The following is a 14,958-nucleotide window of genomic DNA, read 5'->3' as shown; positions in this document are numbered from 1 at the left end:
CGTGAAGGGTTAGCCAATACCTGATTCGAGCCCGAAAAGGCCGCCTAGATTTGACGGCTAAGACAAAACTAACTGGAAGCCAGTCTGCACCGAGAATTTTGTAGACGGATACCACTCAAGACATTTACATATCAATCTCTTTGATAAACGTTGAATTAAAGTAAAATCTCAAAAATCAGAGATTTCACAGAGATTTCAAAAGACTGCCAGCTACCGGTAAAATATATTTAACGACTCGATACACTTTGTCAGACTGAACTTAAATTAATTTCAACAAAAATAAACGGACAGGTTCACGGCCCTACACGCACACATATTTAAACATAAATGTAACAGCTTCAACGCGCTCAACAGTGAAAATCTGTTCTCTATCAATTTTTGGAGCAATTCAAATTGAAATTTGAAACTACTTCATATCGTCAATATAAATATTTAATATAAAAATGTATAGATCAATTACCGGACAAATCGGCGGAAAGAATCCTGAACGCACAAATCTTTGCACATTCGTGACCGTTAAAATGTCGCTGCTTTTAACTCTTAGATTCAAGGGGATCTGAAGCCTCAAAACCTATCACCCACTATTAATTAGCTCCACACTAGAAAATATTATAAACTGGAAACTTCAAGAGATGCTCCATTTTGCAGAAAACGGATAACCAACAAAATGTAGATTAAAATTAAAAAATAAATAAAAACATTTAAATTAATTCCAAAAAATTCTAAAATAATTCACAGCAATGTCAGATATAAAAACTTTTCAACAGATTTCCAGTATTTCAAAATATGTAAAAATATTGGAGGTTCACTGTTTCGGTAATATGTCAAATATATCATTTCATCATGTCATTAAAGAGCAGTTGGGGAAAAAGGAGGGAGATGAGTTCGTATACATAAGGAGAAGCATAGCTTAGTTAGAGCGATGAAAGAGAGATCATTGAAGAAAAACAAGCATCCTATCTCGATTTGCCTCATCGTACACAGTGCCTCCAATTGCGCAGTTTAAAACTGCGCCTAGCGTCCGGTGTAAAGACTGACATACTAAATGCGTGACGCTTTTCGTTCTTCAAAGACTTTAAAATTCTCGCTCAGGCCTATCTCTCCATATCGAGGTCTCCAATGTTTGCACATCAAAAATCTAATTCATTTTTTTTTTCAGAGTTAAGTTCAACGCTCGAGTGCTTACCGAATGGCGACCCCATTCCTTTTGTACCTCGTACTGGACTTTCTTCCTCCTCTCAAAGACATTCACCTGACAGATCTCTAACTCCTGCCGAGTCTTCTCTTCGTTCCAGGTCCAGGTCACCTTCTGCCAGGATCACAGCTTCTACGATAAGGCTTCCTTCTCCTGACGGATTGGGATGTGAACTTGATCAAATTAGATATATTCGGCTTATTCCTAAAGAGAATCCGAATTTGATATTCGAATTTCGACGATATAGGTTTCCTCCAGAGGCACGACTTAAACTGAGGAAAGAAAATAAATTTGTGCCTATGCATACCCAAGAAGAAATTGTAGTATCAACACCCGATGGTGACATCTTTGCAATATTACAAAGTTCTGATATTCTTGCAGGAATATATAAGTATTTTAATTATTGTATGAAACGGTCCAGAATAAACATGAAAAATGGCCTGATTACCCCATTGACCCAAGAAGAAATAGATGAAATTCCAGTGGGCTACAACCGCCCAATAAAAAGAAATTTTAGAGTAGTGCATGTCAACCACAATTAAACACTATTAATTCAATTATGAAAATGTGAAACTAAAATATATGTTTTATGATCCGAAGTTGGATCGAAATGTTACATGTAATTGTTAATTTCATTAAACAGTCACTTTATTACTATTCTCGAGGTTGGAAACTTTCTTAAACACACCTGATAGTCTTTTTGCAAGCAGATAGAAAAGATCGGTTTTATTCCCTTACAAATATATTTTATATGAAAAATTACACTAAGGTCAGAAATTATCTATATGAAAAGCGTGACTTCTCAAGGTGTATATATAATGTGGGAAGTTTTAAAAAGTTCGGGAAGCTCCTAAGGAGTTGTCCTGCCGTTCAAGCTATAAAGTCTATTGTGCCCCAACCTTATCTATTTGCTCTGAATATTTGAACCTAGACTTCTTCGTGAAGCCTTGTACGTCGATCACTGATTGCGTTGTAATTTTCATAGGTTTTATAAAATAAATCCCAACGGTTTCCTGCCTGAGCTTAACTAATGCCTGGCACTAACATACTACATGAAAGGACGTTTCATTATTTCTGTCGCATTTCCTGCACTCTGTCGCGGGATTATACCCCATTTTATGTATATGATAGTTTAAGTGGGCCTACCCAGTATAAATCTGAACCACTGTCGTTATGTTTTCTTGGGTAGGCCAAGGATTTCCCTAGTTTTGTCATTCGGTACGCATAGCACGGGGTGGAATTCGCCTGGTGTCAACCCACGATTTGTTCCCAATATTCCCGGTACTTTGTTCGGATGCAACTTTTGAAGGCAATCCCAATGCATTAAGACACTATTCCCAGCATTCGTTCCGTTCCTATTTAATTACTTGCTATGCCGCATTTTGCTACCTAGTCCGTTTCGTTGCCCTTAATCCCTATGTGACTAGGGAATTTTATGAGAGCCACTTTATTCTTTTCTGCAAGTGAGACCCATTAACGTTTCCAGATGAGCCCCCTGACTAGGATTACAAAGTTACCACATAGCCCTGGGTATAGTACCCCCCTTTATTCAGTCTAAAAAGAAGGTCATCTACTGCCACGTACCACAGGATGAGCGACAGGACACCAACCTGAGGGCCACACCGTGGCACTATTCCCATAAGTAAACCTTCGCCCCGTCTGTTTTTAAGTATCAACTAGCGTAGCATGCTGCCTATCCAACTTACTATCTGGTATGTCACGCTACACCTAGAAGCCTCTCGACAGATTAATCTGCAGGAGTATTGCTAAAGGCACACTCTAAACTTAAACCGTGCCCACAGCATACCCTTTTTATTTCAGCTGCGGCTCCAATTTTGCAAGGGCAGCATGGAAAGAGATTTCTAGCGAGCAGTCTGCCGAGAATAGTGTCCCTGTGCGCAAGTTACAACGATTCCCACACAGATGCGTTAAAGGAAACAGCGTCAATGGTGTAGATCTAAAAAAGAAGATTTAGAATCTGATGTTAAACCTGCCAAAACCTATAAATATCGTCAAATTTTTATATCTGCGAATTGAAAATTAAATACTTTTTAAGAACTGCGAAATTAGCTTTTTATTAACTGTTTAAATTTTTTGGTTTCTATAATCCTAGTTTTTGATTAAGCGCGACATCACCCACGTAATGCTAATTCTTGCAACCCAGTTTTCGGAGGTACTGTTGCCAATTTTTTTACCCCAGTTTCCGGAGTTACTGATACCGATTCTTGCATCTCATTTGTCGGATTTATTCATACTTATTCTTGCACCGCATATTTTGGAGTATATAATGCTGATTCTTTCACAGCAGTTTTTGGATCTACAGATGCTGATTTTTGCACTACACCTTTTGGAGTTAGTAATGCAGTACCACGAGACAAACAAGCCAATTCACGCGCAGCGAGGCCAATTCCCCTTCATTGAGCAGCATTGGTGGGATCCCCTCCCGGGTGGATATAAGTGACTGTTTACGTTCTCGGACGGCGTGTATAAACGCGCTTTCAGTGTAATCGCACCAACATATAATATTTTTTAAATATTTTCTAAATTTGAAGTTCTTTCAGGAATGAACTTAGAAGTCGTAATTAAATTACGTAACGAACGTCTGGCTCTCTCCAAGCCCCTCCCCCCATCGTAACGTACCGTGACAAAATATTTCTACTCCACCAACCCCTTTTACTACACGTAAATTATAGTTTCCTGAAATAATAATATATGGGACTTAAAACCAACTTTTAATTTTCCCTAACAATTAACATTCAAATGGTAGCATTTCAATCTTGTGCCCCGAAGCGTTATACGCACAGAAAATGTTATTTTGGGAAAACATATTTTTATATATAAAATATAATAAATATATGAAATATAGTTAAGGTTTATAATTTAATTTTGCCAATATAAATGGCTTGAAGTCGCATCCAACTCTATGCCCTGCGCGTTGGGGGCCCCATTGTTCCGCCGGTGCAAATCCTAGTAGTACAGTCTTCCTCAAGCTATCCTGCTACAGCCCTTTTTGAGCAAGCAGTTAACCATGGATACGAAAAATGGAGCAAAGAGTAGGAGGTGAAATTAGAAAGCGTGAAGCTAGACATAGAAAGAACAGACATTGCAGAATTAAGTACACTAGCCGTCCAATAATACAATGAACGCGGGGTTTTCACCGTCCGGCAAGACGGCGGCGTGAGGGGTCCCCACTATTCTGCGCTGAGAGCGTGTGCGGTGTAGAGCGAACTTATGTGTTAAGTGAAACATTAGGTCGTGTGCATTGCAGAGAAGAAAGTGGAGAGGATAGAAGTACGGCATCCACCGTAGTTTCGTTAAGCGTTCGCCCATCGTTATGTTGAGCGGATCATCTTCCCGGAGGTTGTCTTGTTGGACGGTTAACATAATATTAAATTTTAATCAATTATTAATTCAAATCTACGCAATAATTTTTTTTGTGAAATGATGTACAAGATGGCCGTAAGTTCTTAAACTATGTTATCGAAGATAAAAATGTTTTATTGTTACCGATAATTTTACAATTAAATCAATTCATTACAAGTATTTATAATTTACTAATCTTGTATCTGTATTGTTTTTTGGTCAAGTGATCATACAGAATGAAATATTAGAAAACCTATTTAGGTGAACCCAAATTATTTTTTTTAAGTAATATATTTGCTGTAGAGCATATGCTGTAAAGCACATTCTTTCGGACTACTAATTTAATTAAGAAAATGTGAATCTAATGTATTATATTGTCTGTGATCTAAAATCGGATCGCATCCTACATGTAACTGGTAACTTCATTAAAAAATCAATATTATCGTAATCAAACGTGTAATATTTTGCCAATGCTCTTCCTTCTTGCACTTCAAGCTACGTGCCCGGGCATGATATCGTCATGCACTTAGCGCTCAAAAATCCAATCCTTGAATTTGGCTTTTATATACGATTTGTTCTATCAATTGTATTTACACTGAAATAAAACTTTAGAAAAATCATCCATTTTCCATACTAGGTTGTCTACTAATAATTGTAAAGTTCTGAATAATCTCCTATTACTATCTTGGTTTTTTTCTTTTCGATAAAATCAAACAAAAATGTGTTAAGAAGGGGTATGCAATAACTTGCACAAAGTAATAATATTCATTGAAAAATTATTAGAATTACCAGAGGACCGAATTTAAATCGACGAATCCAAAACCTAATTGGCTGTTTTTGAAAAGTTGGATTATCGATCAAGTCAATAACTCATTGATTTAATTGACTAGTTATTATTCTAAATTGATCAATAAGTTATTCATAAGTTTCATCAATTTCGCTTATTTTTGCTAAGCTAGAATAATAAACGCATTTATTTACGGTAAACATCAACGATTTAGAAGTAAGGTTATGTTAAATTTAAAAGCTCACCCAGATATTTGCCAGACAACGGAGTTCTAATTTTGTTCGCTTATAATCTCAAACACTCATTTCTGTTCTTTTCTGGTTTCGCATATTTTTTATGTCCTGCGAGCTAGCATAGGGTGATACTCCACCCTAGCAATTATTATTGAGACGGCGAAATCATCACGAATTTACGCCACAGGAAATGAAGGGCAACTTCACGGACGTAGCATTAACGAAATTATCTGGCACATATGTCTAAGGAGAGTGTCTTTCATTCAAGAATGCCAGGCAGTGCAAGCTTATGTTCTACAAAGGAGGACATAATTTGATAGTTTGTCAACAATTACCTGCGGACATGACCAGCGGACCGCAAGTTAAGCGAACCCATCAGTGGGACTCCGATGCTGTTTCGAACTCGAAAAACGAACGAACTTGGCTTTCTATCTATACACGTTCAAAAAAGAAGTCCGTTTTATTATCGACTTTTGACAGGATATCGGAGTCCCACTGCTAAAGCGAAAAGGGACAACACAGCGACGTCTCGTGGCGCGCAACAGTACTGAGCTGAGGTCATCTTACTTCAGCTCACTCCCTTCCAGAAATCATACAGGCACCGTTCCGTTTTCCTTCCGGAAGCCCTGCTATGTTTGTTCATTCATTACTTTATGTTTAGACTACGTGGTGAGAAAAAATCACTAAGCAATTCATTTAAAATAAAGAAAGACCCGAGAAAAATTTCGACGATTCCTGGAGATGTGGTAGACGGTTTTCAGGTCAGTAAGACCTTTATTTTATCATTTTTCTTGCCTCGAACTGTATTTTCTTTAGTCACTTAGTTTGAAATTGTCGAAATGGTAGGCAACTGCCGGAGGCTCGGTAATTGCCTTGCCCTCAGAAATAATAATTAACTTAGAGTTTGTGGTTTAACTTCAATGCTTTGACTTTCATTAATAGGGTAGAAGGAGGTCAAATTCGCGATTTTTGTTGTAAAAAGCGAGTTTAGGAAATCCGAGTGGTCTCTCTTATAACGTTGTGATAACCATAGCCGTTCAAAGCCACGCCATTTCATGTAATGAATTTTTCAACATGGCGAAGAACTTGCGCCGCGTTTAAAAAAATTTTATGTTATCGTTTAAAGGACAAAAATAGTCAATTCTGTTAACGAAAAAATTGGAGTGGGCTTTAAGCCACTCAAACATTAATAATTTTCTAAATCACATGCAGTATAATTACTTTCATTGGCCATGGTAATTGAATAGGCAATGATGGCTTCATTGAACCTTATATTTAGATTTCATTCGATTTTTCACCAAGTATAATCCTTTGTTGACTATTTGTATTCTTCATGACTTACCCTCAGACCAGTGTTATTCCTAACTCTCTTACACTATCGAGCGAGCTGGCCAGCATTGTACGTGATAATTTTCTCTAAGTGTTCTTAAACCAAGTAGTCATTTTAGTGAAAAATAAAATTAATAATAAAAAGTTTTAAAGGAATCAAATAGTGAATTGACTTTTGGTAGTTTTGTGAAACTACGTGACACTCTTAAGGTATATAAATTTGGATGATACATTAGAAAATTCTTAATTTAAGTTAGGAAATAATTAGAAAGTGAAAAGAGTCTTATAGTTGGTATGTCTATATGTATGTATGTCTGTCACTGAAAACGGTAAGTGTTAAAGGAATTGACCGATTGGATTGATCTTTGGTATGCTTTTTTAGTGTCTTAAATTGAAAGTCCAGTTCGTTAAAAACTCTAAAGACAACTTTAAAACTTTTTGATTTTTCGTTAAACATCAAAAATTCAAATTTTGTTCGCGCACGAAAATATGAAAAATTAAAAATTCCATTTGGCCGTTAAACTAAGGCTAAGATCCCAATTATTAGCAATATTATTTTTCATGAGTACATTTGTGTGCTTCATACGTGTGGAAGCGTTAGTGACACCTGTGATACAATACTTTGAAAATTATTCCCTGAACATATTTATATGCAATTGAAACAAAAAATTTTGCTCTCAACAATGAGAAATTACCACAATAATTGCAAACAGAAGTTTCAAAAATTTATTATTGAAAAAAAATTTTTAAACAAATAAAATTTATTTAAACCAATAAGAATTTATTAAAAAGTAAGGTACTAGTGTCTGAAAATACTTAATGTTTGAAACAAAGATGATTATATCTAAAAATGTCCAATTGTCCAATCAAACATAAAAAATGTACCTTCCAATGAGTTAGTGCAAAAAAAATTATTTAAATAAAAATTAATTGTTTAAACAATTGTTAATTAGTTGGTAAATAATTAAAAACATCTCACTTGACGAACAAAAATAATTCATGGCAAAAAAAGAAAACACAGAGCATTTATGTGTCAATTTTGGAAAAAATGTCGATTTCAGTTTTTTGGGGCATTTTTGGGGCTTCACAAGAGGGGGTGGAGGGCATTAAAATTTAAAGTAATTTGCTCGCTGTAGATATTAAGAATTTGTTGGGGAGTCTCCAATCAAAGTTTAAATCCAGAAACCTGAATCTCCTTTTTTTAGAAAACCAAAATTTCCCCATGTTAATCTTATGCCCGTGAGAGTATCTAACCTAGTGGACCTCTCTGTTCTTTCATACTTTCAGGGCTCTACTTCATAAACGAAATAGATACAAATTCTGAAATTTTCACAGAATCTCTGTATAGCGCCCTTCTACCGTGTCTCAGTTTTTGGAAAAAAAATTTCAGAACCGTTTAGGCGTTATGCTAAAATATGTTACATTTTTAATACCTTGGGATAGGCCTTACGTGCATAAGATACGATTTTGGATTTTACTTATTTCAACTTCGAAACGGTCAACCCTCTTCTTACTAGGCCAAACTTTAGATAACGCTCTAATAAATCTAGAGTCCTAATTTCACTGAAAAAGGTTTAATTAAAAGCGTTGCGCTAATTTTAACAAAATAATATTAATATTTGTAATCAAACTTTACAATTTATGTTTTCATTAGGTTTGGTACGCTATGATTGTTTTACTATGCATAGCCCCAAAATCAATGGTAAAGTCGTGGACACTTGCTCAATATATATATATTGTAACTAGCGGTTTTAGGGCCACTGTTAACTCTATGAGAAACTAATATTTTACTCGAATTTTATTATCAATAAATTGGGGTCTTTTTACAGAGGAAGAATAAGATTTCTTTTTCACTCACAAATCGTTTATTGAAAGCTCTAACTAAACTTTAAAAGTTAATCATTTTCTAAGCCCTGAGTTATTCTTAATAATTAAATTTCTCACGCATGAATATTATTCTTTAATGGATTTCAATTCGCTAAGATTCTAAAATTTGGTAAAGCTTTAAACTTTCGAAAATTCTAAGTGTATAAATGATCTTATTTTCTATCTAATGTTTTTTCGGCCTTAAGGTTCATTGACCCTTTTTATAAGTCTTTCGCAGATAACAGTTTAAGCAAATCCTTTTATTACTCTCTCTATTTTATGCACTTTGCTATACCTCGAAAAGGTGTCAAATGATAATGACTGTCATAAGGGCTTACGCCGACGCCTCAAGAGATTACTCTATTCAATCGCTAGCACGCTTCGCTGCACGTGCTCGCCTACCTGTGTTGCAAGGGTCAGGGCGAGGACTGAGGAAAATAAAACACAGTGATAGAATCTGGATTTATCCAGTTTATCGGAGAAAAACTCTCTACCCAAAGTAAATCTTCATTACCAGGATTTTACAGACCTTGCTGCCAGGAAATATTCTAAATTTCTATTTTCGAAATTTAGCCTCTTTCTCAACCAGGGGCGGAGAGGTATTCTCCCGTCTTCTCATAAATGGGTAAATGGTTCGCAAACAGATTGCAATTTCTGAAGCTCACTTGCTCAGCCAGGGTGGGTAGGTAGACTACGCCCTGCTCTTCAATTAGACTAGAGAAATTTTATAGGTCGACAATATTTTCTAAGTCCTAACAAGGAGGCACTTTCAGCCTAAGTCAAAAAGGAACTTAGAAAAATTTAGCTTTTTAGAATTCAATTTCAAAGTGGGAAATAGCACAAAATATTCGCGTCGAGATCCCGTAGGAAAGTTGAAATCTTGCACAGGATAAGTCAAACAGTAACTTGAGAAAAGAATGCCCTTGAGGCCGGGTAACCAAGGTATACTTGCTTCCGCTCCAGGGATCTTTCTTTTTAAAGATATCTTGTGAACTTAGGGTTTTAAACACAAAAGCTCAAGAGATTAAAAAATAAGAAATTAAAATTACTATATATGAAGAATACTACGCGACAATTGCTAGTATGTAATCTCAAAGAAACTTAGTTGCTAGATAAAATGTTAATAAAATAAAATATATGGAAAGAAACGTGATACAATGCAGTGGAAGAAACAAAACATTGGCAATAGCTTGGAATATTTACATTTTTTTTTGTTTGAAGACTTTTTCAGGGTTCAGGGTTTCAGGGTTCTGCGCTGGTCTAGCTGGTTACTAGACCATTCAGGCGTGAATGGCCAGGGCTGCGAAGGTGAACATTCCTGGTACTGTGTCCAGCTCTCCCTCGTTTCTTTCATCTCCACTTTCCGTATCATTTCAAGAACATTGTTGTTAACTTCCTCCTTCCTTGACACTGAGGCTTGTTGTTTTCTCTGCATTTTCAATATTTGAGATTCTTTTAGAATATTGACCTTCTCCACTGAGCGAACCTTATGTTTGGTTGGAGTGATATCTTCCTTCCCCCCATCAGCTTTGTTTTCCCCTATTGAGTTATGGCCCCTTTTAATAGGTCTCAAATCTTTATGAATTGAGATGTCTTAAACTAATGCCTCATACCTGCTGCGCCTGGGTCCATAAATCCCTCGATGAGGTTTAGCACCGGCTTGTTCTTGAGTGGTAGCCTGCCGTTCCAAAACTGCATTGTCTTCTACCTCTTGTTTCGATCGTTCGTTGGAGACAGTTGGAATCTCTCCGATATCTACATTCCAAATGCAGATTGCGTTGAGGCTCACTTCATGCATGATGTCTGCTGCCATAGCCGAGTTTTCAGATTGCTCTGCAGGGAGAGGCATAGGAGCTTCCTGTGTTCGCACTTGTCCCACTCTCATACTCGTACCGCTTTCTCTATTTTTTGCGAATTCTCGTCAGTAGGTCTACTTCGCGGACGTGCATATTGGGAGCTTGTCGGGTTCTTCTTCGCCCCTCTGCCCCTTTGTCAGTTTCAATTTTAATCACTAGGATTTCATTCATCTCTCTAACGAGATCCATTTCGACTTTGTTGTCCATGTCACACTGCATTGCCACATGGCAATGAGCATATAGGATATCATACTGTGTTACTTGATCTGGCATCGTTGAGGCCTCGATGGATACTGACCTATACTTCATTTCAATTTTCTTAAGGGCTTTTGGGTCCTTCATTTTCCTGCCTTCCTTCATTCCCACTCTCAATTTTCTCTCGGCAGTACTGTCGTAGGTCCTTAGCTTGATATTGGCCCCTCTATTTATTTTGTACTTTATTCCATAGAATATACACATTATTGGCAATTTTTTGTGTATAGCATATGGACCTTCATACAGTGAGAAAAATTTGGCCATTGCGCCAGTAGCTGAATTTGATACATTGCAAGCGTTTACTAATACTTCATCCCCTATCTCATAAGTCACGCCCTTCTTGTCTTTTTTTAAGCGTGCTAATTTTCTCTCTCTCTCTTTCTGAATCGTATCCCTTATTATTCAATTTAGAAGTGAGAAATAGCCCTAAATATTCGCGTAGAGTTTCCGAAGGAAAGTTGAAATCTTGCACAGGATAAGTCAAACAGTTACTTAAGGAAAGAGTGCCCTTGGGACCATATACACAAGGTATACTTGCTTCCGCTTAAGAGATCTTTCTTTTTAAAAAAATCTTGTGAACTTAGGGTTTTAAAACCAAGAGTTCAAGACATCTCCAAGTTTTATCTTGAGGATAGCTAGTCTTTAAGAGAAAATCTTTTGCGTATCCTACACAACCGCCCGACCGTCGATTCTGTGGCGAGCTGCTCTATTTATGGGCCAATCCCCATCCCCGGGCCTCGCTACTTCTCTAGTGTTTTTAGTGAGAGGCTGCGAGACTGCGTTCTTTTGTTGCCCGGCTATGATGCAACGTTTTGCTTGTCCCCTCAACGAGGTATATAGGGTTGACTAAGTAGAGGCTTTAAGCTGTAACCCGCTAGTTTCTGTTCGGTTTTGATTCCTCTAGAATCAAATCAAAGGTCCTATGACAAAGCCACCGAACTTCTCCTCGAATTGCGGATAGAGGGTCCCTGTACCAAGGGTCTCTGCTGAATATGGTTACAAAAACGAATAGGCAATCGCGGACAAGTGTCCAGGGGTGGTCCCGAAGGAATTAACCCCCAAGCGGAGATGTGAAAACCGTGCCGAAAGCTGAATAGCACCTAAGCGAGGTGTCTAAAATTGTGACTCTAGGATATCGGGCGACCTCTCAGAGTACGCAGTCTCATACTTGCATTCGGGGCAAAACGTCAACACCCAGGTTTCTCTCAAGCCTAAATATCTGGCTGAAATGGATGACGAGCTTCATGGACATTTTTCCGAAGAATTCGACCTCTGGACTGGGCAAGACAGTACTAACCTGATGAAGAATGCAAACCCATCACTACCGAGGAGGGGAAAAGTATTTAGAGGTATGAAGAACTATTCCACTTCGGGACCAGATGGTATCAAGACCTTCTTGTGGAAGAAGTTTCCTTCAACACATCAGCATTTGGCCCGTTTTTTCACCTCATATTTGAAGTCGAAAGAGCCGATTCCGGAGTTGTTGGTAGAAGGGCGCACAATACTCCTGTCAAAAATAGGTAACTTAGCTGAGCCGAAGAATTACAGGCCAATCCCTTGTCTGAAAACACTGTATACGATATTCACAGCTATCCTAAATGATAGGATTATTCGGGCAATTGAAACTGTGTGGCAAGAAATGCTTTCGTTCCGACCTCCCATAGACTTATCATCTGTCCTTTGGAAAGCTTAAGGGTTCATTCGCGAATCGTGACGTGCTCACATTATTGCCACTATCTCTAGCACTTCGCCATTCCAACGGGTACTTTTGCCGCAAACCTGCAGATCAAAATTATAAGGCCACTCATGTATTTTACATGGACGTTCTTAAGATCTATGCTAAAAACAAAGATCAACTACATCTAGCTCTAGGGATTGTCAAACGATATACTAAGGAAATTAAAATGGAATTTGGGTTAGACAAATGCGCCAAGGTTTATTTGAAGCGAGGAAAACTTAATGGCATCTCTGAAGATCCTGAGCTCGTTAATAGCAGCACTATACGACAGCTTTGCTCTCCGAAGCAGATACAAACGTCTCATCCGGCAGATTTGGTCTTCCGAACTGTCGGCGAGGAACAAAGTATCTGCAATGAACATGCTTGCCGTCCCGGTACTGCTCTATTCATTTGGAGTAGTTCCATGGACGAAGAACGAGCTCAGATCTCTTGATATCGGGACAAGAAAGGTTATGCACATGAACAAAAGCACGCATCTTAAGTCTTCCGTTCCGCGACTGTACATCTCACGCCGTCAAGGTGGTCGCAGAATATTGAGTCTTGAATGTCTTCACAACAGGAGTATTCTGAGTTCAGCATATTGAGTCGCAAATGGAAGAGACCCTCTTCTTAAAATGGTTAGGAAACACGAATAAGTGGCCAAAGAAGCGTTTTCGTACAGAGCAGCGGAGGAGGCCGCTGAAACACTTGGACTTAACTTCAGTATTAGGGGTAAGCAAAATTAATCAAATCTTATCTATCTCAAGTACTCACTCCTGAAAGCCCGGATTAAGAGAGCACAAGAGAAAAACTTCCGCGAACAGCTCCTCGATCAGAGTATACACGGCATCTTCCACAGAAATGTGGAGGATCAGTCAATGTCGTGTGTCTACACATCGTGTGTATACACATACTATCTAGTTTTTCAACCCATACGGGAACAACCTACATCCAGAGGCACAATGCGTTACTAAGAGTGCTTTATTACCATCTTTGTCACTCTTAAGGCATTAACCTTAATATCACTCCTCTAAATGCTCCTAGTTAAACTAATCGTTCTTATCATCGGCGCTCTTGGAAGTACCAAGCTTTCACTGGTTTGTAGCCTGAAAAGCATTCTTGCGTGTGAAAAATATGCTAAAACACTTGCGGGAAAGATGCAAAAGGCGGTCGTCTTTGGGTCGCTCCGTGTCCTCAGGTTGCACGAAACTTTAGCCCGATCGTGGTATTGATTCCATTACAGACTGTAACCACCTATCTAACAGTCGTGACACGTGGTTGTGGCTGGAATTTTACTGCGATTTCGCAATTTTTCCAAAATACAATTTAACCTTTGTATTTTTTTATATTTCGCATCGTTTTCAAAAATACTGGGTACTTCAATTTTTTTAATTGGACTATATTAAACAACTGGCTCTGTCAAAGAATTCATTTTTTTTATTGAAAGCTAATTGCAAGCCATACCAGATACAAAATCAAGAGAAACATTCTTGTTGATATAGTCTAAACGAAGACGTGATTTAATGTTTGTCAGGTTTGGTTTTAAATGTTAATTGTGAAATTTTTGTTTGATATTAAATTTTAATAAATGTAATTCTTTCATCGTATAAAGACTTCAAAATTCAAATGGTGAAGAAAGAAAATTTTGAAAATATTTCCGTTCTAAGTTTGACAATTAATTCAATATTTTATTATTCGCTATTTTCGTTTTAAAGTCTTCATTTACGATTAAAGAATTTCCATTTAAAAAGCGAATCTTTGGTCAGGCAAAAGTGTTGTAAATTGTATTCACTTTTTCGTCCAAATGTCTTCCTATCCGTTTCCTTTTTATATTAGTTAAGATTTTAAAAATCCAATAGAATGAATGAAAGTACCGAAAGCATTTTTGATTAAAGTTACAATTTTATGTAGTATAATTAAAAATTCAACATTTTAGCTTCGAATCTTCTTTCGTGATTCGTTACACTACTTTAATAAAATGAATAATAAACAATGAGAAAGTCTCCGTCAACAGTCTATAGATATATGGGGCATTATTCCTCAACTGCCCAACTCAAAAAGTCATGTTTTTCGATTATCTCTAAATTCTGGGAATATGTTCGCCTACCCAACAGTAGTTAATCCAAAAACTTATAGACCAGGATTACCAACCCTCCCCAAGTGAGGGGGGGTTGAATTTTCAACCCCAATGCCTGCAGGGGTAGTTTCAAACGCCTGTAACTTCCTTTCTAATCACGCGATTTAAGATTTTTATCAGGGTTTTGGAAAGTGCTTTTTACACGCTTTCATCCTATTTTATTATTTATAACAAAAAAATTGTTTAAATAATTTTTTCAATAAATCAATTGTTTATTTAA

The sequence above is a fragment of the Belonocnema kinseyi genome, chromosome 1 (genome assembly GCF_010883055.1).
Source record: "Belonocnema kinseyi isolate 2016_QV_RU_SX_M_011 chromosome 1, B_treatae_v1, whole genome shotgun sequence".
Taxonomy (NCBI): Eukaryota; Metazoa; Arthropoda; class Insecta; order Hymenoptera; family Cynipidae; genus Belonocnema; species Belonocnema kinseyi.
Note: the sequence above shows the minus strand (reverse complement) of the source record.